This window comes from Varroa destructor, unplaced genomic scaffold (genome assembly GCF_002443255.2).
Source record: "Varroa destructor unplaced genomic scaffold, Vdes_3.0 BEIS01000004.1, whole genome shotgun sequence".
Lineage (NCBI taxonomy): Eukaryota > Metazoa > Arthropoda > Arachnida > Mesostigmata > Varroidae > Varroa > Varroa destructor.
The window spans coordinates 33,131,823-33,156,351 of NW_019211457.1; the positions used below are offsets into that span (position 1 = coordinate 33,131,823).

The following is a 24,529-nucleotide window of genomic DNA, read 5'->3' on the forward strand; positions in this document are numbered from 1 at the left end:
CAGCTATACAGACCATCTAAATCATATATTTACTGTTTTCGACAGGAGCGACGTCGGCGAAGCTCTCTATATAGCGTGCATTGCTATCACGTTTGGTTCTGTTGGAATGATCTTGAAAATTTGCTGGCAGAAGTTTGCATGTTTAGTCGGGCTTCAGTGAGAGTTTGTCGGCTACGATAATGATATTCGTCCATCAATAAAGGGATTGAGTCCTTTTCCAGGACCTTGATGCGGCATTGTTTATGGGGAATGTATTCATGTTGCATCATCGGTACGTGTGCGGTAACGATGACTTGGAGATGCGTAATAAGCCTTTCCTTCGTTTGTCCTACTTTACGTTTCTTTTTTATTATAATGTAATAGAATATCGTTAAAGTACTACACGTGGTAATCCGCAGCATCCATAACTATCCTCACGCCTCTTTTCGAAGCTTTTTGAGATACCCGTTCTTGTATGAGTGATTCGCGCTTGCATCGTTAGGGAATTCGTTCGTCCATTAAAAGTACTGACCTCTATTGATGCTTCGACTGGTAACTGCCCCACACAAACTGACGTTGGGGTCTCGCTGCAGATGTAGAGCATTTAGCCGTATTTCCTATGCTACGTACGCGCTGCGTTCCATGGCAGAGATCGCCAGGCCATTCAACCTGGATGAGAAAAAAGAAAATTTGACCCAAACAAGAAAGAATTATGTACTCTGAACACTGAAGCGTCCCCTGAGCGTTTAGGTCGGTCATACAGCTAAAATGCCCTTATACTGCTCATAAGGACGCTGCGTTTTGACTTATATTCGAAAGGCTAAATTAGAACACAAATTGAACGATCAAATGGAAACGCTATTCGAAAGCAGATTTGAAGTTCATGGCTCGTCGGCAGATGTTATACATGTTGATGTTATTCGAGCGGCTGCAACAGATCGTCTGACTAAATACGATTGATGACTATATAGCTATTACTGAAGAGCTAGATTATTACGCTCTAAAATCATTTATTATTATTATTAGTCCGCATTACTAGTACAACGACAGTATAATACAATATTATACTACTTGTCAGCTACTACTATTGAAGTCTAATTTGCGCTAACGGCCAAATATCCGCTGAGATTCTCATTTGCTTGCTTGTTGTTGTTGTTGTTGTTGTTGTTGTTGTTGTTGTTGTTGTTGTTGTTGTTGTTGTTGTTGTTGTTGTTGTTGTTGTTGTTGTTGTTGTTGTTGTTGCTGTTGTTGTTGCTGTTGTTGTTGTTGTTGTTGAAGGACATCAATTCACCCCTCAAGTCGATCCATGAATGAGCATATCTTTTATAGGTAACCTGTTTTGAATGGTAATACTTTGACGATACGCATCGCAGTGCCGATGCCCCTTTACTCCGCTGTGTATCAATCGCAGCACGTAGGGCTGACCTCTTGGTTGTTTAATGCTCTATTTTTCCTCAAAAGCCTTGCGTCTTGCTTTTTAGCTTGCCCATCTTAGCTTTAATAGTTTCGTGAGCCTATTTGTTATTCTTGCACCGTTAGAATATCTATCTGTCGTGTCTTTGGGGTGCGCATTTGCCAATAGCTGCCCTGTCTGCTTCCCGGTATGCAGGTAGGCGCCTTCTATATGTACTGGACTGCTGCGTTTCCGTTCTCTCCTCCCAATAAATGTTTTGACGCTTCTTCCTATGTGTCTTCTCCGCACAGTTCAGGAGGAATCCGCTGACTCCTTGCCAGATCACTGCTCCTTCTTTAAGATATTTCTTTTGCCTACAGCCTCTGTCGCCTCAGTTCAGCTTTTGAATCTTAGCCCTGTCTCCTTGGAGTCCTACTGCCGCCAGTGTCCTGTCAAATCCTTTGTCCTTCGGTGTCTCTTCCCTTCTTACCTTTTCTCATTCTTTGATCTTCTCTAAGATGCTTGTGTGACTCCGTCCATGTGACGCTAAAGGCATCGGTGGAGGTGGCGTGGCCGGACCAGGCCAACCGCTGATACCTAACATCAGCAGCAAGAGCGGCCGACCAAATGCGACTGAATCCCAGTTATCGGAGGCGACGGGCTCCAGCGGCAGCGGTGGCAGCTCAAATGGTTGGTGTCAAAATAACAATACCCCGATGACACTTGAAGTTAGCAGGCAAGCACTCTGAGCTGGTAGTGCTCTTCCGCGCTGCGACCCCTCGTCGTCACCGCCTTACTGAGCCTTGGCAGGCACTGCAACCCGGCTATTCTTGGTTCGACAAGCAAAGGGCGTTTCTTAATCTGCGCTGTTCGGCCAGCGGCGATTGCTGCATTTGGAGGTGGCTGCATTGGCCACTATCGAATCGAGCACCAGGCGGCACCTTCAACCCTATTTGTCCCTCATGGAACGCGCAGTTTCGCACACTTCTTGTGAATTGCGTCTCCCCTGGCTAAAGGCAGCTTTCCTTTAGGCTCTCTGCAATCGGACGCCTGATGGAGAAGCCTGTACGGTGACGCACAGGAACTGGTCCATCCGATGCTGCCATCGCGACCATAATCATCATCATGGAAGCCGACATCCGCTATTTCACTGTCGATGGTGAAGTGGATCAGCCACTGGGAATTCAGCCTATCTTCTCGGCCAAAATATATGTTGTCCTTGCTTCCTCATCTCTCCTCTTTCCTCGATGAAGATAGGTAACGAAGAGAGACGACCAGCAAGAAATGAACGAAGCAATCGGGGCCTATCGTTGCAATGTATCGTGCTCTGTCCGCTTTGTTTATGGCCTTCGTCTTCCTGCCACCGGCCGATGATCGCGTTGCTGATTGCTTTAGCTGGCTATCCCAGCAATAGCAGTAACAACGTTCACACGCCGGCTAGTTCATGGCTCAAGGCTTGCCCACTTGTCATTCTGATTAGCTGAAGCTCTCCGTCTAAATCGTGCTTGTGCCATAATACCAGTGGCTACTTCAGTGCCCCCTGACTTGCCCAGAATTTGTCCCCATTTGGCTGATCGCATTTGGTCTCTTTCTCTTGGCCTCAGTTTACCGTTTCCAGCCGGCGGCCTCGCCAGCCATAGAACAGCCAGCCATAGCCGATTTCGCGTGAAAGTGTCCTGTACATGAGTGGATTGGCGAGCGGGGCGTATGCCCGTCGGTTAGAACGGACACATCTTCGTTAGCAATGAGGTTTAGAAGAAAGGAAAAGCTTGCCGATCTTTGTCTTGCTCGAGCTGCGGGCAAGAAGCAGGAGTAGGAAAGAAATGGAGATGACCAAAACGAAGCCGATGTGGTACCCATCTGGCATGTACGAGTTATGACCGGACAGACTTTGCGTCAAATGGTCATCCGCGGCCGTGCACTGCTAGCCTTAGTGGTTGGCAAGGTAGCGCTTCTTCCGAGTTGTCCGTCGGGTTGAATGTTCACTTGCCACTAGAGGGTCTGCTACTCGGTTCAAGTCCGACAGGACAGTGGCGGGCGGGCGGGCGGTCGCTCGCTCGGGCTGGCTGGTAGGCCTCAACAGTATTAGCTGACAACTACTCCCGCTAGCCCAAGTGGTCACTAGTGCTCTGGGCGATTTGGTCGAGTCCAACCGCTGCTCGATTGGACAGCAGTGAGATGGACTCACATTCAACTTCCTTATGGATTGTCGAGTAAGTGATCTGACCGGCTAGATAAACTAGGTAGAGTCCAGATAATTGGAAGGCTGACCTGGGATGAGCCGAAAAATTATGAACTTACAACAGAGAACCTATTTTATTGGTGTGCAGTTCCAGAGGAAACTGACGTCTGAAGTGACAAACGGTCACCTCAGACCTCATACGCGCACCATTTAGCGAGAAAGAACCCTCGGATGTTTAAGCATTAAATATGATTTCAGCGTTGTTAAAAAGGCAGTGACCTCGAAGAGTAGACGAAATTGTGGTGTCAGCAGGGCGCATCATTTGGGTCGTTTCTGCGCACGTACCATGTAGCTAGATGATGATGGTAATCAAGATGTCATATTTATATTAAACACGAAGGTAATCTATGTCGAAGAAGAGGTTATGAAAAAAATATTAACCCGACACAAGAGCGTAAAATCACACATTTCCGTCAAAAGTTAGCAGAAGCTGAACACGGAACGTAAAGATGATCTCAACAACTGTTATGCCAGACTCTGTAGATTAATATATATATACATAAGTAACTGCTAAGGTTGCCTTTTTGTTGGTAATTGAATCACATCTTTGTCTGGAGACATGTTATAGGATGTTGATAGAATGCCTAGTAATATAATTTAGTATCTTAGACAAAGCGTACATATTTCAATAACTATTTCTCTACCAATCACTTAAATATCTAGTAACGTAGACAAATGTAATTAGCCGTTATTATTACTATGACAATATCTTAATGGGAACAGTATTTATATAATGATTATTTGAATCAAAGCAGCTGCTTATGCGTCAAATCCGCTTCGGCTCGAAATGCCTTTAAGCAGATAGGACATGTCTATCTGTTATTGGTCCTGTTACGGTCCATTAACGGTCCATACGAGCGTATATAGTAAAGGGAGTACTGCAAGAACTTATGAACATCAAACTTATTGTAAATAACAGCATTATTACCATGGACCAATGTATTTCTCTACCTTTTGCTCTTGCTTAGCACAATAGTCTTTATACTGTTATCGTTTTAGCAATGTAATTGTGGCTACCGGCGTAATTGATATCGATGTTATCTTTATTTCCTCAAAGACGTCGGATAGGTGCCCTCTTATATAAATGTTGACGCTGATTACTATGTTTCCGACATCGAAGTTATCAACGCACGCCCGGTGGAGAACACCTGTCATTTGGAACAATTTTACTTGTTCGCGTTGTGCTTTGCTGTGATTTTCGTAGTTGTTCTAGTAACAACAATAGCTGTTCCGACGTTGTCCACCAGCTTCCTCTCGCTATTATCAACGGTACACCGTACGCGGTTGCCCGCGTACGCGCGGACGTCCCTGCATCGGGACGGATCGCTTGGCCTATCGTTTACTGGCTAGCTAAACATAACTGAATAGCGATTCCGCCAAACGTTCGTCGTATTTTATGACTAACTCATTTTCGAGAAGTCGACTTTTCAAGGGGCGCCCTGCTCTGCTCGATACGATTTATTACTTTGAAGTGGTTTAATGCTGATGAAGGTACAGGCGCAGGATTTGTTTGACTTCAACCCATTCGTTACGTGTGCGCTCTTCGTCACACGAATGCCTAACGTTACGCTGCGCAACATTGCGGTAGTACTACAAATTAGCCTCAGCAAGCATCAGAATCACCGCGGGCTATACTCAAACGCTTCTGATGACTGTAATCCAGAGTTTCTATAGCTATAGCCATTATAATTAGCATAAGCGTGATCTCGACAATGTTTTCGTCAGTTGCTGTTGTTATCGCATTGCGATTCGTGTTGTTTTTGTCGTCGTCGTTGTTGTTCCTGCTACAGTCGCTACCAGCTCGATCCCTACGGCTGCTGTAACCTTGAAAAGGTGCCAACTTGTGCTTTCTCGTTGTCGCTCTATAGCTATAGCCACTAACGGCGGCGATGGCGAGCGAGGAAAGCGCTAGTTAGTCCAAAGCGCAACGCCAGCAATAGCGTTAACGCTGTGCAATCGGCAACAACAATTCGCAATTGACCCGCCCTCCATGGCGTCATTTCCAGAATCAACGACCACAACAGCAGTATCAGCGGCGCGCCAAGTGTGCCGGAGTCAATTTCGGGAGGCGAAACGACAGCCCCTGGCTGCCAAACACCGAACGCAGTCTGTTGTTTGTGACCTTGGCAGCTTTGACTTCCTTGTTGTTATGTTGCTGTACCGGTGCTGCTGTGATGACGCCGCTGGCTTTCTGGAACTGCCCCTGCTGCTGTTGCTGTGCACGCCGCCGCTTGAACAGTTCGCGGTGCCTCCCACTTCTGCCGTCCCCTATCTTTCGCCCGAACATCACGTCTTCTCGCTGCCAGCGTCGAGAAGACAGTGTCGATAACAACGAATGCTCGATCAGGCGAGCAAGCGAACTTGCAAATAACATCAATCGAAGCGGCACGGTAACCATTAGCAGTAGCATCTGAAGTATGTGATAGCAAAGGCGGGACCAATAACACGAACTGCAAATTCGCAAAACGTTCGGCTACAACAGATACGGGACAGCGTAAGGATAAACGTCAAACATAGTGTGACTGGGCCACAGCCACGCATTGGAAAGGAGATGCAACGGAAGAGAAGCTGCAGCAAGGATTCACCTGCCGAAGCAAACAACTATTGGCGTTAGACACGGCCTTCTGGCAGTCTACGCAGTACTGAACGGTATTTAATGAATGGCCTATACTAGGTCGCACATGCAAGATATCCGCCATCGACCATTGACTCCAGTCGTTAGTACACTGAACTAGCAATCTATTGTATAACAGGTGGCTCGCTTATCCAATGTAAACGTTACTCACACAAGCCATGTCTCTACCTATTTTCGTTAATAACAAATGATAGAAACTGCGATAAATGATGAATTAGAAGGACACAGAGCAAACAATGACCACTCGGTGGTCTTACAACTTTCGCTAGATGCCAAGACTAGATGCTCATTACAAACTAAGTGCGTACAGCAGGGGGTGAACAAAGTACATTCTTAAAAGTACTTTGCGTGCACAGGCGTAAATCAATGAAAACCTTTCGTTGGGATGCCCCGAATCAATCTAGGCAGAGCTCCATCAGCCAGTCTAATCAATGTTTTTAATCGGCAGATGTTGTGGTGCCTGCTAGCACCGACTTGATTTGACCGTATGTTTGTATGAACTCAGCAAACAACAGCTGAATCTGGCACTGATGTAACTGTAAGGCAAGACGTCTATTTTAGGACGTAGCATGTTGCGATTCTAATACATATATGACAAAACAAGAACCTCCGCAATAGACAGACTGTTGCCTTTAATCAGATCACAAGAAAAAGCCCACATAGAACCTTTGTGCAAGCCACAACTTAAATACGAGTCTATTGACTTCGACCAAAGCTCCTCCTCCATTCACTTCAAGGATGTGGCCGGACGTCTGCTGTCAAGGGCCACACTGTCGCGCCTGTTGGCCGTATTCAGCGTTCGGAGACCTTGTTTTACCTGTTGGGAATATCACGGAGGGAACAAAAAAGAAAATAGCAAAATAAAGCGAAGAATTGAAAGGTTAATTTGTTCAATCGAATCCCAATGGATGTCGTTTTCTTACCCTTAACTGGCAATACTACTCCTCCGATGCAATGTCCCGAGAAGCACTTTGCCCACCTTAACCCAGAAGTATTTTGACGTTTCCACAGAAAACGAAAAAGTGGCTGGTTTTTCAAGATGAGCAAAACACTCACTGCTTTCGTGCGCACGTTTCAACAGCAACGTAAGAGTAACAGCTTTCTGGGTAACTGAGAAGCTCCTCTCGGCCAGGTTCGCTTGTTGATTGGAGCGCAGACCCCGCGACAAACATGGAACGTTTCGTAAGGTTTAAGGCAGCTGACCTAGCCGACGAACCCTTTCGGACGGCTGGTCTGTCCTGGTCTACATTCCAGGCCGGTTGGCTCACCGCATTCTAGAGCCGGATGTAACATAGAATCGGTTTTTCTCGTTCGAGGTGGTCGTCTCTTTAGGCCAGGGTTGGGCTTCTGTCGTCGTTGTCTCCTCTGGCTTAACCGGGTAGTTGCAGTAGTTCAGGGTTCCACAATAGTGGCACTAGGTCGATATCGAAGATAATGCCAGTGCGAGCAAGACAGAGCCTAAATAGAAGAATGGAAGATGAGGTTTTGATTGGATGAGGACTTCTAGGGAAACAGGCAAGGAAGAAGAGGGTACGGGCACCACTGTGTGTGTATGGGGGAGGGCTACTCGGGGGATTGCACGAGCCAACTGGCGCAGGGTGTACAGGCTTACCAGGCCTGTGACGCATATGCGCGGTTTGCACTCTTCGTCAGAAGCTGGTCCTTTTCTTTCTCCTTTTCCACCTTTCTTGCGTTGTCGTACCGTGGGGTAGGTATTTTATATATAAAAGCTAGCCAGCTTCAGCCCCCTTCCCCCAGGTATAGCGCCCGGTGAGGAGATTCGTTAGGTGCTTCGTAGGTTTGTCCGCTGCTGGCACAGCAGCTAGTGTTGGCAGGCACCGATGAGGTACGCCAAACCCTCCTCCGGGGCCGCTGTTCGGGGGCAGCTTCGCCCCCACCCTCAGGCTGCCTGTCTCTCTCCCTCTTTTGCACACGTTCGCGGTCTGTGAAGGATTGAGGCAGTACAGATATACGAATACGCTGTATAGAACGGTCCGCCCTTTTTCTTGTTCGGAATGCAAACGAGAGGATTCGATGAACGGAATCAGTGAGCACGGCGACGGCAGCCGCGGTGGCTGCTGCTGCTGCTCCCACCCTTCCAAACGCGCGGGCCGTGTCCAGGCAGCGACCGCTACCGCCACTGACTGGCACCAGAAGCGTTTCTTAAAAGACAGTGGTACACCGTTGAACAGTGGGCGCGCAGGGCGGTGGCACTGCTTCGTTAGTGGGTTCGATGGGGAATCGGTTGGTCGAAGCGGGAGCTGTAGACCAAGATGGATACGCGAGCGAGCCGGGGCATCGAAGATCGTCCCGACGTCCAACGAGTTGTAGGCATGCGAGCGAAAAGCCCAGGGAGCAATTTGCATCCGTGATCATTCAACGGCCGCCGGTGGTCTCAGGGTCGAGCGCCAACCGTTGGCCTAGCCCGTGGTTCGAAGCTGCGGCTGCTGCCGCTGTAATGGACCGATTTGATTTCGTTCTTTCTCTTATCTGCGCTCCGTCCGCTTTCTCCCCATTTCGCCCCCAAGAGCGGCAGCCATCGTCTGTAATCAGCCTCCTTAAAAAACGAAAGCGGCGCGGGTCGGATTGATATGGGCGGAGGTTATCACCCGTCAGGACAGCGTCGTCAGGCCCGCCGTGCAGATTATGCGCATCGCAAGCGATCACAATATCGAGCTAAACGAACTTCGAAGCGAGCGAAACGTCATTCGACAGTAGACGGTCGTCGCTTAGTTTTCCTGTGAGACTACCAATGATCAGCCGAGCAGTAAGTCACATTATGGATCGTTCAAGTAACTGCTCAGCTGATTGCCGTATGATCGGACATTACGGAAATGAAAAGGCATTTTAGGTAGCAGTTGTATTTATGACACGAGAGAGACAAGGAGAAAGAGGAGATAATAATAATAAGGTGAATCAGCGACCTTCGCAGCGACACCCCCCTATATAAAAATGCTACATTAGGAAAATAATATTGTCGAACTAATTTTTAAAGCGAAGATCGTTTTGGAAATGTGGCGTAGATGCGTTGAGCGCCACGGGAAATTTTACGATAATTTTCGTTATCATAATGCGTAGTTGACATTTAATTTTGCTTTATCATTGTTATCAATATTTTATCATTAAGATAAACAGTTCTTTCTTCTCTCTGTTATATGCGGTTGTAGCTAGAAAGGTTGGAAAAATCAGAAGATACGTAAGTTTTCACAGGATATACTTATCAAAAGTATCGGACCTTACGTCGCAAGCAATTACCATTTTACTTTGTGCATTAACAGTTATAGATATATTATTTAAGATAATAAATGAAGGGTTTCTTTTGAGACACAAGAACTATCCAACTAAAAAAAGGATTAGTCCAAACCATTATATATATATATATATATGTTTATGTAGATGGTGGTAATGGGGAAAAGAAGGGGGAGTACAGTGGCAAAAACAGCTTTTTATATTTGCTGTTGATTTATAATGGAGCCGAAGTAGAAAAAAACGGAGCCAAATTAATAAAAAACTAATTAAGGACAAAGATCTAATGCTTTTCCAATATACAGCTATAACACCGTAGTCGACTTTTTACGCTTTTGACCTCATTTGATTCGGCCGTTGGCCTCGACCGGGACACATATACATTAGACATCAGAGCACGACATCATACGATCGCCGACTCCTAAATACGTCTCTACTTTATGTCTCCACAATTTTTGCGTAGGAAATTAGAGCACGCCGCAATGCAGGCATACAAACATTTTCACAAAATCCTTCCCCGGTACCCTAGTTTGTCTCTCTGATCCTAAAATTATTCGGCAGAACATTATCACATACTACAGAAATTGTTAAGTCACACTTCTTTGGTAATCGTTTCGATTTCCAGCGATATCCGGAACTCTGAAGTTGTCATCACGATTTTTGCCACTTATGCTTTTGCCCTGATTTTTTTAATCCCCGTTATTTTTTCTTGCGCTACTCGAATGACTTGCGTTTCTTTGCGTTCAATCGAATTGACCCAGTGGTTTGAGCGCCTATTGTCCTCATTCGTTCTAAGCGACCTGCTCTGATCGGAAGCAACAGAATACAAGCAGCAAATAGAAAGGCTTCGTTCAAGTGGTGGCGTAGGTAGCCGCAACGGCGGAGGTAGTGATGAGGCCGGTTTCACCGACGCAGCCTGCAAAGGCTCTCCGCAGAGGGAACGACATCTCCCACCATCGCTTCTTCTTTCTCTACAACTGCTGCTACTGCTGCACGCTCCGGTAATTATTTTTTGTTTCAAACTTTTTGTGAGCACGGCTGTATTGCCCCATCGGGCCGGCGGGGGCGCCGTGCCTCTGTTACTACGCTGTCGACCAGTCGGTCTGTCTGGCTCTCATTTTTCTCCTAACCCGCGGAAACTTCCCTCCGGGTTACTAAGGGACACGGACGAGCGTCCCTACGATTCAACTGACTGCAACGTTCTATGGAAACGCTTGCCTGCTAGTCAATTGTTAGTGCTCATTTCTCAACGACTCTTGCTACCGAAATCCCAACTATATTCAAAACGAGTTCCGGAAAGATAGGTTTCATTTTTGTATACGAGTTCATTGTATTACGTGAGTCAGTGCGGCGCGTTTAAATCAAGAAGCTTCAACGAATCTTAACTGCCCTGAACTATAAGCAAAAACGTTCGAATGTTTTTTTCGCTACTTAATGCAGTCGGTTCACTGATTTACCTCAGGTTAAAAGCGGTGTCAAGCCTAAACTTACCAATCGTAAACGCAGAAGACATTGCCTATAAATTGAACAGGACGAATTAATACGCTTCGTGCAGAACTTCTAGCCATCATAATGGTGAGTTCCCCTCCGGAGAGCAGGGCAAGCTCGTGGAGAAGGGCTGGGCCGCCGGCTTCGATGCCAAAGGGTTTCTTTTTTTCTATTAAGTATTCGTTTATTTTCCCTCGACAGTGGCGAGTACAGTTCTCCGTTGGGAAAATCGCTAAAACTTGCTTCAGGCTTTGGGTTAGAGTTAGGCGGGGAAGCCAAGTTTTGCCTCTCATCTGTTAGTTGGGGTAGTTGGTGTGGTCGCCGATTTCGTCGATTTGAAGAGACTACTGCTACTAGCACTAGCTCTAGGATCTGCTATGGCAACGAACACAGCTCCTTCGAGTAACGCCGCGCAAAGAGAGATGGAAGTAAAAAGGTTTAAGGCCTGTTTGTCTGCAGCAGCTCAGTCCAAACCTACCAAGCAGGTTCGGGTGGCGGCAGCAATGGCAGCCCCTCGCCAATGAGCCTGGTTTGCGGAGGATGAAATTGATACACACTTACTCGAAACACTCGGTAGCCGATAAGGGCATGTGGAATAGAGGAGCAAAGAGAAGGGGGGACAGCACCGTAGGCAAACGTGGGGAAATCGCGTCTTCGAGCCATCAGGCTTCATCTACCTCCCAAGCTCCTTATGGGAAGTAGTGGGCTTGTAGAAGGCGCTGCGTTTGGCGTTAGCGGCTAGATCGCAGCGTGGCGCTTAAGAGCTCTAACTCCTAGACCGAATCCAATTTTTCGACAATGCCAACTAACGTACACAGAAACGCCCAGATACCCATACACTGCACCACACGAACTCCTCCATCGTATGCCCACCTATAGCGCGATCTGTACCCGCTAGCTATGCCATCTCAACTATCTATTTCCTCTTTTTGTTCTTTTCCCCTTGATTCGAAAAGCCTTTACCCATCTTGTCTCTCCTTACCGCGACTCAACTTGACTTCGATACCGTCTGCGAAAACAGATTTTGTGCCCTCCCTTCACTTGCTTGGAGGTTTGCCTGACTATATACATTGCGAACGAGAAACGCCTTCTTCTGTATACAGGCATTTACTTTCCAACATAGTCCATTGACCGTTCCGTGCATTAAACGGCAAGTGAAATCACGTATCGAAAGATAAGGGACTTTCATTATTCTCACAAATTGTGTAGTTGTCATGTGTTATTCCAAGACAGCGGCCTGTTTCAGGCACTATTTTGACGCAGAAACCGCAACGTCGAAACCTCTGAATACGACATGGCTTTCAAGGACACTGGTTTTCGCAGCCACGATGCATGAATGGAGACAATGATCGACTTGCTTTGTGATTCTTCTTGACTAGTGAATGATTGTTTACCATGCTTCTGTGTTAATACGAGCGATGTAACGAATCTGAAATTTCACAAAAAAATATACAAAGTTTACCAATTAGCAGTGACAATTAGAAAAATGAACGCACATATATATATATATATATATATATAGATGCATCAGGATTAACAGAGCTTCTTAGCAAGTAAGATAAGCACTCCGAAACATTGGCACATACAAGATGGTATACCCCTAAAGTTATGATGACTATTTGATGTCTTATACACTGCAGAGATGTTCTGTTAATACAGAAATTAATACAAAAACATAAAAGAATTAATATGATTTTCTGCCAAATTTATAACACCACGTTCATAGGTGATTCACATAATTATATAGACGATTCGTCATCAATTAATATATGTATCCTTTGCTTGGTGGGAAGTCTTAGCATACCATGTGCTACTGGCACGGTGACAATACCAGCGGTAGAAGCCATATTCTGCCGGCTTCACTTATCGCCTAACCCTTTTTACCTGCCAGCACTACATATCTGTCCTATTTCTTCACAATTTGCCACTCAAGAACAGACTGAGGCCAGCGCCGCCGTAGATGTAGCGACGGCAAAAGCAGCAGCGGGAACTATGGTATCGTCCACATCATCGTGTGTATGTGTGGAACGGGTGTGGACTGACTCGCGTCTAGCCTTTTTTATGAATCATCGCCACAACTTCGCCACTGCTACTGCCGCTAACATTACCCCCCGCCCAGGCAGTCTTCCTAGTTTCTCCAATCCAACTCGTCGTTGAGGTCCACGCCGCAGGGTTCACCACATTCTCTCCATCACCACACCCTATGCACCTCAACCCAACTCCCGCCATCTCGAAGCTCGAACGCCATACCCCGTGCTTTGGCAAAACCCCTCTTTCTCTTTCTTTCTTTCTTTTGCTCCTTCACCCTTAGCCCCCAAGCGATCCCCAAAGACCATCCCTCGAACCTCATCCCTTTTGACAACCCCTTTTGGTTTTGATGGCCTCGAAACCTGAAGCCCCTTAGTGCAATCGCCGCTTCTTGTGTTCTCGTACAACACCTAGACGACGAAGACGCACACACACGCCTAGTACATGGGATACGACCTACGGAAAGGCGGCATCGGCAGTACCATTTTGAATACTATACAGTCTAGGCTCATTCCTTTAGAGATATATAGACTAGATCATCGCCCGAAGAGGCTGTGAATAGCAAAGATCGCCTTCATATCTATAGGTACCATCGTGTGCAACTGGAGCTTTCTCGCAAACGAACGGGGGACAATCAAACGAAAGAAGCAGCACGGCCCTGAAAGATGACATTCGCATATTCTACTCGTCAATATTACCTTACGGATGTATTTTTTTTTTGCGTGCGGTATCTGCTTTGCTAAAAGTTTAAATAGGTACATATACGAATTTCGAGAGAGGCATGCAATTAAATATCATGTTTCTTTTTACTTTTCCCACATTTAAGACGCGTATACAAATAGGCTTCTTGTTTATTTGGCCCATAGTTGTACACAGCAGCCCAGGGCATACCAAACTTTATCCTATTATGAAGCACCAAATTATTAACAGGTGCTAACGACGTTTGACGCTCTTCTCGGAGATCTTTGTTTTTCTAGTGATCCAGGTTAACTGAAAACCTAAATGTTCCTCAAACGATCCCGTAACAACGAGTCTGCCGCTTTATAGGCTTCACGGACGTGGACGTCAGTTGCACCCTGTGTTGCAGGTAGCTGGGGTGCTTACAGCGAACGTCAAAGACGACGTCGGCAGTATTCTCAGTTTCTAATCAGGCATTTGGTGTAGCTCTGCTGCGCGCCCTGCCTGGCGTCGAACGGTCGGATTATTTGTGCTGAAAAAACTCGACTACCACAGCACTCATCGTGTAGAATACGAAATAGCTTTGTCGTTCTGGCGAGACGCGAGCTGCACCGCGGGTTGAAGATAGCCGAAAAGGCACTAAGGGCAACGGTAAACGCAGAAAGAAGCGCAGCACTGTAAAGGCGAGGAAAAACTAGGAGCAAAAAGAGGAGTGTCTAGAGATCCGTTACCACTGACTATGGACGCAAACAGTATGTGCCAGCATGGAGCTCTACCACAGTAAAATGCGAGGCAGGATTTCAGCGTATAGCCAACGCGCGGGGCTCGCCGCTGGGGGGTCAAGTTTAAACAAAGGCCGGAGAGGCGTGCGTTTGAAAAATATTACAATATTAGCCCCTTCTCACACCCCTTTCCCTGTGATTCTCACATCCCGCAGCTCGTTCCCGCTTGCCCTGTTCCACTATTTCCTCCAGCTGCCCTCACGCCGTGTCTTGGTCAAACGAAAAAAAAGTCTGCCAGAGCCTTCCAATATACTCTTTTCGTCGGCAGCTTCTCGTGCTTTTTTTTGCTCCCGTTTGCCTCCCTCATCAAAACTCGTGCTGCTGCCACTGCAGCCCAGCCATGGAAGCTGCTTAGCAAGCAAAAGCTGCCTGCTCTTCGAATTTTGACTAGCGCAGGTTCTAGGGTGGGGCAAATAGTCAGTCGCCTTGGGTTCGGTCGGTCGGTGGGATCGGGTCGGTCGGTGTCCGTGGGCTAGTATAATAGTGCACAGCAAAAGCAGCACAGGCAAGGGCAATTGGCAAAGTTGCGTGGGGCACGCTCGTCGGGGCCCGCATTTTGGTGAGTAAGGGTGAGCGGGATGACGGTGGCACTCTCGAGTACCGCCAACGAGCGTAGAAAATAGGGTGCAAAAATCAATACGAAAAATGGCTTGCTTACTGGCTGGCTGACTGCTGACTGCTTCCGATCTCCAAAATCGGACCAACACTGGCAGCAGCAGCCGCGGCAGTAAGAGTGGTAACAATGGTCACAGCCTTTGGTCGGGCAGCGCAATCGACAGTACGAGGTTGAGAACTGCCGGCAACGGCGACAGCAGCGCGAAGGGAGAACAGCGAAGAGGAACGAAGACAATCCTTGCAGCGAAGCACAACAACGCAGCGGGCGAAACAACTTTGCTTTTTGCGGCTGTAGCAAAGCTTTCGGTTTGCATCGATCGGCAGCTCCGCCTCCGTCACTAGCGCCTTCATGACGAGACGGACCTAACTAAGATTTCGTAGTGAATCAGGCCAGTATCGTTACTTTCGTAGAAAGGGCAGCAAAGAGTCCACGAAGTTTCGAATGGATCGCTCGGAAAGGCTCGGCTTTGCTGTCCTGTATTGGCGATCTAAAGATAGCTAGTTTGCAGCAGCGGAAGCAGCGGCAGTTGGGGATTATGAAAAATCACATATAAAAAAAAGGATTGGAAAGCTGACGAAGACAACGAGAATGGTGGCTCGAAACGCGATGGAGCTCGAACACGCGCATATGCTCCTGTTACTCTTCGTTCAGATGGCAGAAGCGGTAATGCCGGCACGAGGATGTTCGTTGACTTGTACTCTCAACGAGCCATGCGAAAGGCAGGAAAAATGAAGAACCTTCGTTGTTCCGTTGATATAAAAGTTAGCGAACACGAAAACTAAAATAACGAAAAGACAAAAAATTGGGCGAACGAAAGGACCAAGCACACAAACGAGAGGCAAAGTACGGCGAGACCTCGAACGAGGCACGGGGCAGAGCTGCCGTACTCTTGAAAGTAAAAGTAAGCTAAAGAAAAGAAGAGGATGAAAGCTGCTGCTCCTGCAGCAGCAGCAGCAGAGAATCAGCGGGTGATATTTTTTACTGTTTACGGATTGCCTGGTTTTGGGATCGGTGTTGCTGTTGCTGCTGGCCTCGTTGCACCATTCGTGTCCTAAACGCCCGTATTTAGCCTTCAATATGACCGTGGCTACGCCGACTGAACAGCCGCAAAGCAAAACGGGCTTTGCCTCTTTGCGAGGACATGGGATTAACTTGGTTCTGAAGTTTTTTCTTTTTCTCTTTACGCGCCGTAGCTTTAGCAGAGTAAAGGAATGAATGAATGAAGCCAAAGGCTTCGAGTTGATCCCTTCATACTGTCCAGGACGAAGCTAAAGGGAAAGTCATGCGAACTATTGCTCTAGGACCACTGAGCACAACGATAAAGCTGAGAAGAAGAAATTACAGGGAAAAAAGAAGAAGCAGCATCGGCAGCCGTAACAGTAGCAGCTTGTGTGTGTTGGTCCGCTGGACTCAACTGCGATTGCTGTGCCCCTCCACAGTCTTTGCCTGCTGTTGCTGCTGCTGCTGCTGCTGCTGCTGCTCCTGCTGCTGCTGCTGTTGCTGCTGCTGCTGCTGCTGCTGTATGCATGTTTCTTGTGTCCCAATAAATTTTTGTCGTTTCAGCCGTTGTTTTCCGACCGAATGCGTTCGGTCACACTGTAAGACGCTGTAAGGGCTATTTGAGGCGGGGTGTGTGCAACGACAGAGATGGGGGGAGGGGGGGGGGACAAGAGAACAAACGAGCGAGTGTAGTCTTCGAAAAAAGAAGCTGTTGAAGCCACCACCATCGCCTCGACGAGCGTCAGCCAGCGCAACCGTTGGTTTTGTCGCTGCTTGTCCTGCTGCTTCGAAGCTTTGCTGCTCTATGAGTATACACTAAGAATCGTTGCATGGAAGCGTGGAACAAGGACATTCGTTACCGGAACCGGGAAAAGAGTAGAAACAGTCGTAGTGGAATGGAGTGGAGCAATCAGTAGGCGTTGCCCGGATAGTCTTTCATTTGCCTGTAGTCCTGTTAAGAACCAGCCGCCACTGCTGTCGTTATATACAGCTAGGAGTGAGTAAAACCAGCTGCAAGTGTACATATAAGCAGATCCAACAGAACTAATTCGTGCAGTACAACTGCGCCGGCACCGCTCACGCATCTTTTAATAGTAGACTTTTTCTTTCTTTTTTTTTTTGTCTCGTCATTCGTCCCTGCCGGGCGGTGGGAGTAACTGCAAACGCGCCCTCCTGCCGTTGTTCGTAGATCAGCTAGAGCTGTTCTTAAAAATAAGGCGCGGCCGGGCCACAGTAGCGGCAACAACGACTGTGCTATCGAATAGAAAGCAATGGAGATCTGTCGTTGCTTCTTGCTTTCAAAAAATAGTACTAGTAGTGATGGTTGTGGGCCTATCGTCTCCGTTCCTGTGACGGTCGGGAAGCCTGGCATTAACATTGCGCCACTGCGTTCGTCTCTCTTCGGCAGCAGCAGCAGCAGCATCGCCATCAGCGGCGGCAGCGGCAGCAGTAGTAGCCCATTTTAGAGCGCCCAACCCTACATCGGACGCCAGCAGCTATCAATGTATGTATATGCGCAAGCGTGCCTGCGTGCGCCTTCTTGTCCTCGTGTGTCTATCCCTGTGTCTGCACGGGGCTCTACAATATCTGGGGAGAAATAAAAGAGTTTAAGACTCCTCGAAATTTCGTCGTTCGCCTTTGCATCGCTTCGCTTAGCCGCTCTCGTTGCTGATACTGATGATGCCACTGGAGAACAGAAAGTGAGCAGGCAAAAAAGAGTTTTTTTCGCAAACTGACTCCGTATGTGCCATGCGCGATCGGGAGTGAAAACTTTTGCGCGAGACAAAACGAAGCAGAGAAATGGGAAAACGAGAGACGAAAAAAGGTGTGGTCCTACAGCTGAGAGCGCTGGAGCGCCCGAGCGCTGTTGCTGTTGCTTGCTATCGCCGTGCTGAATCGTTGTGAGTCAACCAAATCTACACATAGCTTGCGTGCGCGCGTCAGTGAGCGGTGCGCCAGCTTTGAATCCGGGATAGTGTTGCAGAGCCGCGAAAGTGCGGCGCTCGCGTCCTCTACCTTTTGATAGCGGCAGCAAAGGCTGCGTGCTCAAGGACTGCGGCCGTGAATGCCGAGCCGTCGCATCGGGTTAAGAAGCAATAAGCAAGGGAAAAGCCTTCATAGCAAAGAGAAATGCGGCGCGGAAAAGGCCGGCCGCTCGTCTGACTGGCTGCTGGCAGTTGGCCTGCCAGCGCCATAAAACACTGGCGTGATGTAATGATGATGATGATGATAAAATGCCTAATATCCGGCAAGAACGGACGCCCGGGCGTATCACAACAACAACAAGAACCACCAGCATTAGCAGCAATGTCTGAGCTGGTGGCGGATATCGTTCACGATGTTAAATGCAGCAATACGAAGAATTTACGAAGCAGTCAAAGGTTGGCTCGCTGCCTGGGTGCCCGTCTGACTAACTGGCTCTCTAAACCATTCCTGCGTCCTATTACTATGACGCAATGGTACACTCTGACTGATTTAACTTTATCTGGCTGCAACTATTCTAACTCGGCACTCCTCCGGTGAAAAAGTCCCGAGCACCAAAGGGTGCGACGATGGTGTTATTCGGTATCACCGCTTTGCTTCTTTACCCGTTATTTATTGCATCGGATCGCTTGCTGTCTGAATGCAGTGGCAGCGTAAATGAACACGGTTGAATTGAGCAGTAGGCTAAGGGACGACAAACCTAAAAAAAGGCCAGTAAGTTAGGGGGACCACGAAAGAAAATCAGGATCAGAACCTACCGAATCAGCCAGTTGTGAAAAGTACTCCAGTTCGTCTGCCTGCTTTGCAGCAACGACGATTAAAAAATGTCAAAGGGAAAAGATCAAATCCTAAGACAAAGTTGGTTCAACAAGACGAGAAATAGCTTGGAACGACGGAGGATAAAGGATGGCTTGCATAACACAAGCTATGCGGCTTGACAGCCATATCGTTTAACCGGCCTGAGGCAGTCAGATCGAAAGCCTTGAGCACTCCATAACACTCGATATAATCACGGTGACCAAATGGCCAGCAACTTTATGACTCATACGAAACTTGTTGGCCTTTCCCATATCCTAATATTTCATATTGTCGTTTCACGATGGTACACAGTAATTTGTTGCTCAGCATTTTCATAAAAAATCAATTTTTCTTTCGCATTTGATGTTTCGAACATTCTCGGGATATCTATATAGAAAGAAGACGCATTTGATGGACACATGTGTTAACCTTCATGGGACACATCTTTGACTTCCTAGGATCGCGTTATCAGCAATTGTCGTTGCTGTTCCAGGATGGTGCGTATACACTTTCAATAAACAGAGAAGTGCTGAAGGCACGAATACCGGCTAAAAAGTGCGAAAATAAGAAGGCATATATACATCTGACACTAGGTTTTCTTCTTTGACATGTTTCCATATCAGATGACTGTTGGTAGTATCTGAGGCAAAGATCTATTTGTATTCAGTTACCGACGATTGGCAATAATCATCGACCGTGCTTTGTTTGTCAGCTGGCTAGCTCGCCACCGAAGCCGATTCATCTTCTCGTCTTTTATTTGTCGGTCTACTGCATGGGTACACGGGAGCGATTTCCATCCGAGATGACTGCTAACGTCCTGATCAACAGAAGCAACAATAGTAGAGACAGTAGTTAGAGATGGCGGCGGGCACAGCGGCACCGGGAATGTTGGTAAGACTCAGGCCCTAGTAGTCGACGAAACCTATGGCAGCTTTTCCGAGACGGTAGCAAACGTGCACATCAACAATGACAGGAAAGCAGAGTTGCAGAAACAAGCCGTGAGTGACTGCCATCCAGGCTGGCCATACAAGAGACGGATGTTTTTCATTGGTATAGAGGTTCACCATAGTGGTTATACACGTCGGCACGTCCGTTTGCCAACGGCTGTTGGCAACATTGACGGACTACCCTACCATTGAACTATTCCATGCGGTTTGTTTTCGCTACAAATAAACTATAGTAGCGGCAGCAGCGATATCAGCGGCAGTAGCAGCGATGGCAACAGCAGCAGCAGCAGCAAGATAATACGAACGAGACGATGGCCAACTTTTCTGTGGATCCTGCCGTCACTGCGTATTACTGCACGCTATTTGCTTCTTCGACGGTGTGCTGGACCGCTCATTGCCAACCTGATTGTACGATTATCGGGTTGACGACGTCTCAATGTCCTGCTGCCGCCGCCGCTGCATCTATCATCTCTGCCGATGGCCAAGACACGCTGTACGTAGATCGTATCTGATGATCCATCAGCTCAGAGTCTCTTCGTCTTGTCTCTTTTCCCAATGACTAGTTCACATGTTGACTTCTTTCCTTCTCTATGCTCCAGTCGTTACTCCGTCTACCTACCCGCTGTCGCTCTGTCGCGTCAATGCGCTTAGGAAAGAATAACAAAATAACATCTCATTGTTCGGAAAACAACCTTCATGCACGCAGGCCAGTGGGCCCGGCAGCTTTTTATGGTTTGACGACCCGCGGGGCGGAGACGGGACGGGGGTAGTATGAGGTATTGACAAATCAACTTGTCTATGTGTCTAGCATTAGTCCATCTTCAAGTCTTCATGCGATTTTTCCAATAAAGAGGCCTTTGGCCGTATACGTACGATAGGTGAAAATGTAAATGTATATACATAAATATATGTATATACATGCGCGTTTTCTACCATATACACACACGCAAATGTGACAAACACCGTAAGTCCGTATGTGTTTATTTAGTTTGTTTTTATACCGAATATCATTTTTGATAAGAATGAAGTAATCAATTTTTTATATTCTATATATATATATATATATATATATATATATGCTACGTCCGTCATGCATCTAGACATTTCGAACGCCATTGAAGAACGACGAAGCTAACCCTATTGTTCGTTTTCTTTATTGTCTATTCCAGTTGGCTGGTCAAAAAAAATTTCCTCGAGAAGACGTCCGTTCCCTGCTCAGCTCTCTGATAATCGTGTACAGGTATTAATGGCCGTCGTATCCACTAACAGCTGCAACGATAACAACGACTGCTGAGCGATTTAAGGCGAGCGACTCATAGGCGAACAATGCGCGGATACCCTGTCCGAGCTTAAAGAAACCGTGCGCGAAGCTTGCGCCGTAATATAATAAATCTAATACGACAGCTATTAGTAATATAAATTCAATTTCGACAAATTACCCTGAGCGAGTAAACAAAATATATCGAGTATCTTGTTCGGTAGTTTAGCGGTGTGTTCCGAGTAAACGGTTTCACCGACACGACAAAATTGCTTCGACGGCGTTATCAGTTTGGCTGCTTCAAAGGGCGGCTGAAGCCCTCAGCCAGCAAAGCTCTGACAGAGTTGTCTCGCTAGAAGGCAGTGGGGGTGCTGCCCAACGGGCAGCAACCTCGACGCCCGACTCCGATATCGATCAACGTGAGCCGGAAAATAACGACGAAGAGAAGCTCGCCGAGACAGAACAACAACGCGCCAGTTCGACATCGCCGTTTCATCAGCTGCAACTACGAAAGGTCAGCAGGATAAAAGCCAAAAGTAGATCGTGCGCGGATCGAATCAAACCTCCGCGCAAAACAAAGCGTCAGTGAACAATAAAAGATAACTAGGTATAAAACACTAATTTTCAGGCTTCTAGGGTTTGAAAATGTATATGGACAGAAGGAAGGACAGCACGGACCTGCAGCAGAAGACACATACAAGTTCGACACAGCTGTATGAAACACATTTTACAACGCGACGGAAACCTAAAAAATACATCCATCATCGAGCACTCAGATCATTTATTAATATTTTCTAAGTACATGCGATCACATTACTGCATGGACACTTTCTGGTCGCAGCTGCAATACCTGCGTAAGTAATTACCACGCGTGATACGGGCACATTTTTTACTCTTCGTGCCTACTACGTTATTAAGTGTATACCATTAATATGACCTAAATAGCGATGGTGCGATAATAGATGCTTAGAGGCTGAGGGGCTGAGCAGTACGGCAGACGCGCCAAGGGGAATGGCAGCTTCAATACGACGGCATTCCTCGTGTCGGCTCCCTCGGAATGCATTGAGGCCGGCCGAGTTTCGCTTTCAGGGTTGCCTGTCCTATAGGCAACTGCAGCACCTCTCGTGTCTGTTGTGTTTTCCTATCAGGTTCGAGGATTTTTAATGTTTAATCGTGGGCGTTCAGACAAACGTATACTAGAGCGAAACGGGAGGGGAACAGCTTGTAGTGTGCATGCTTGTATGTGTGCATATTTCTATTGTGCATAGCGATCATGCAGGGATCCCTCCATGTGCGTAATGTGTAGTAATTACGGAGCTTTTGAGTCGATCTTTCTTCTACAGAAAAAAACAACGGTGTGAATTTTCTCCCAGTTGTCAGTTTTGTCTTGGCCGATCACGACGAAGGCCGGATGAAGGGAAGTCCCTATGAGGACGTTAATGAGCGAGCGATGTCCACGGATTCTCCACTAGTGATTCGACATACGGCGACAACACTACACACATTTTGCTACCCGTCAGCTTGCCAGTGGACTGCGGCAGACTTAAACAACAAAGGATGCCTGTCGCCTGCCTGATGATCACATCACATATGCGTCAGCCACACCGTAGCAATCCTCTTTATTATTAGCACTGTTTTAATGTTTCAATATAATTGTCGTCATTGTTACTGCATTCGAAATATATGGGGGGGGTTCATTTATATGATGCTTTGTATTAAAATTAGCTAATCAGAGTGCATACGTTTAACTTATTTATAGCAGGAATATCGGCAACAACCATAGTGTCAGATCATAGGCGACAACCCACTCCGTAGACCATATGTCAAGACTATGGATCATTGTTTCACTCCTCCTTGGTCAGCCGCTCGCTCAATTTATGGCAATATACACATTCGCTGGCCTAGGAAACCGCTGACTACTTGTTTGCGGCATCGGAGAAAGATCAGAAATCTCCAAGTTAGTTCGATCGGACAGAGAGTCTTCTCAGCTTTCTTGACTTCGACTCAATCCTAGTTGCTGAATCTGTTCCGATCAGAACGACGCGATGATGCAGCAATTCGTTTGAAGTGTTCGCTCTTCAATGCCTTTCGATACTATACACATAGAGTCGTGACCGGATGGGCTGGCAGCGCACGAAATGCTCATTGACTGACCCCCACCTTGAATCCTACTTAAGGTATCCGTTTACAAAGCGACCACTGCTTCGCTCCTGAATGCATCACGCATCTTCTCGTCCCTGTACAACTCGATTAGTATGCATGGAAAAGGAAGAGGCACGATTTCTTGAGGAAACCCCCGAGCTAGTTCCCAACTGGCTCATGACCCCCTTACGAGGGGCCGCCTATTGAAGCATATGCTCGTCCGACAAGTCTAACAGAGGTGACCACTACTGACGATTGTGGGTGTACACGTATCCTAAACATTTTTATCATCGAAGATATAGAATGATACTATAGAAATGTTATTATTTAAATAATATCAAACATTTTTTAATTGAATCCTTCCACTCCCTAACGAAAGTTTTTAAAACTGATACTTTAACGACACTTTTTAAAAGCAGCCATGATGCTGATTTTTCATTCGTTTTTTAGCCCTTTAAAACAAAAATTGCTGTTCACCTCTACCCATCGCTATTTATATATTTACTACATGCCATGCGTGTGGACCTGTGACGAGTTAAATGTAACATGGCTTCTACGTATAAGCCTTTCCTCGTGGTATCGATACTTCTACCTACTCTACTCAACAACAGCTCTACAATGGCACTCCTCACTCATCATCATACTCGTGTAATGCTCGCTGTTACAGCCACGCACACATATATGTACACATATCTACTAAAACACTGATGTCGCGCGTCCTTGGGCTGATAACGTGAATCGCTTCCTTCATCCATGCGGCGATGTTCTATCGCGGCCGGACGCGTGGCTAAGTGCAGTATTCTCGACTGTGACCGCGGTTCCCTTTGTTAACGAGCGAAATATCTTTCCCCGAGAGCAAAGGCGAAAATAGACATCTGCAATTTTCCCCAGTCGGTCTGTCTATCCATCTTGAGCTGCGCCCTAAATAGGCTCCACTTCCAGAAACGCATTTCTTTTCGACCTTTCATTCTCTTCCTTTGTCTTTCGTTTTAGAAAAGTTAGTTTTATGCCTTACCTATTTTTCTTTTTTTCTTGTTCTTAACTTCCTAGTGGGAAGCGCGGCCGGGTTCGTCACGAAGACTCGAAAACGAGATCACCGTTTCCTTATTATTATTATTATTATTATGCCTGCTCGTCCTTTTCTGTTCTGTTTTTTGTTGTTCTAAACCTGGGTTATCATGGTTTCGAGTCATTCCTTTATTGGCTAGAGGGGCTCCTTAAAAACGTCGCCTGTGTAGATGTGAGTGAGGCCACTTGACTGGGTGCATGGCAGGCTATATATACCATTCCTTGCTTTTTCCCTTGTCTTCTAGTC

The 24,529-nt window shown here is 46.9% G+C and overlaps 1 protein-coding gene across 4 annotated transcripts in view; it reads left to right on the forward strand.

The window, feature by feature from the left end:
* FoxP (forkhead box transcription factor P) overlaps positions 1 to 24,529 on the forward strand; it is a 317,599-nt gene that overhangs the window by 154,164 nt on the left and 138,906 nt on the right. For all 4 annotated transcript variants that reach the window (XM_086986479.1, XM_086986478.1, XM_086986477.1 and 1 more), the window contains exon 3: positions 20,984 to 21,586. The gene's annotated coding sequence lies outside the window, so the exon portion shown is untranslated. The remainder of the gene's footprint in view (positions 1 to 20,983; positions 21,587 to 24,529) is intronic.